Source organism: Psammomys obesus, unplaced genomic scaffold, assembly GCF_907164565.1.
Source record: "Psammomys obesus unplaced genomic scaffold, mPsaObe1.curated_primary_1811, whole genome shotgun sequence".
Taxonomy (NCBI): domain Eukaryota; kingdom Metazoa; phylum Chordata; class Mammalia; order Rodentia; family Muridae; genus Psammomys; species Psammomys obesus.
In genome coordinates, this window is record NW_026596152.1 from 10,680,772 (window position 1) to 10,681,321 (window position 550).

The window sequence follows — 550 nt, forward strand, 5'->3', positions numbered from 1 at the left end:
CACACACACACACACACACACACACACACACACACACACACACACACCGGAGACCACTTTATGTTCTCACCCCAAGCCACAGGCTGAGTCAGGCTGAGTCGACTCAAGACCAAGGGCTCTAGAAACGGGCAGGTCACCCAGTACCAAGCCCAAAATTGGCATTTGTAGCTCTGTCACGGTGGCTCTTTCCTCACTTCAAAATGCCACAAAAAATGCCTGCTGAGCTTCCTTTACAGCCTCATGTGCTGAGGACCAATCCCTGGTGGGACCTGCCTCTTACCTGTTATGCCTTTGGGTGCCCCGGGGAGAGGTTGGAGCGCATCCAAACTTGTACCTTGTCTTCAAATTACAAAACCCCCTAGGGTCTTTTGCTGGGCTACAGTATTCTACGAATGGCCTCAGTCAGGAAGAGTCAGCGTGTATGACTTTGGAAAATTCACTTTGCCTTCCCAATCAGCCAAAAAAAATAAGGTTTGCCGAAATCGCCAGGGTTGTTGTTGTTGTTATTATTATTATTATTATTATTATTATTATTATTATTATTATTATT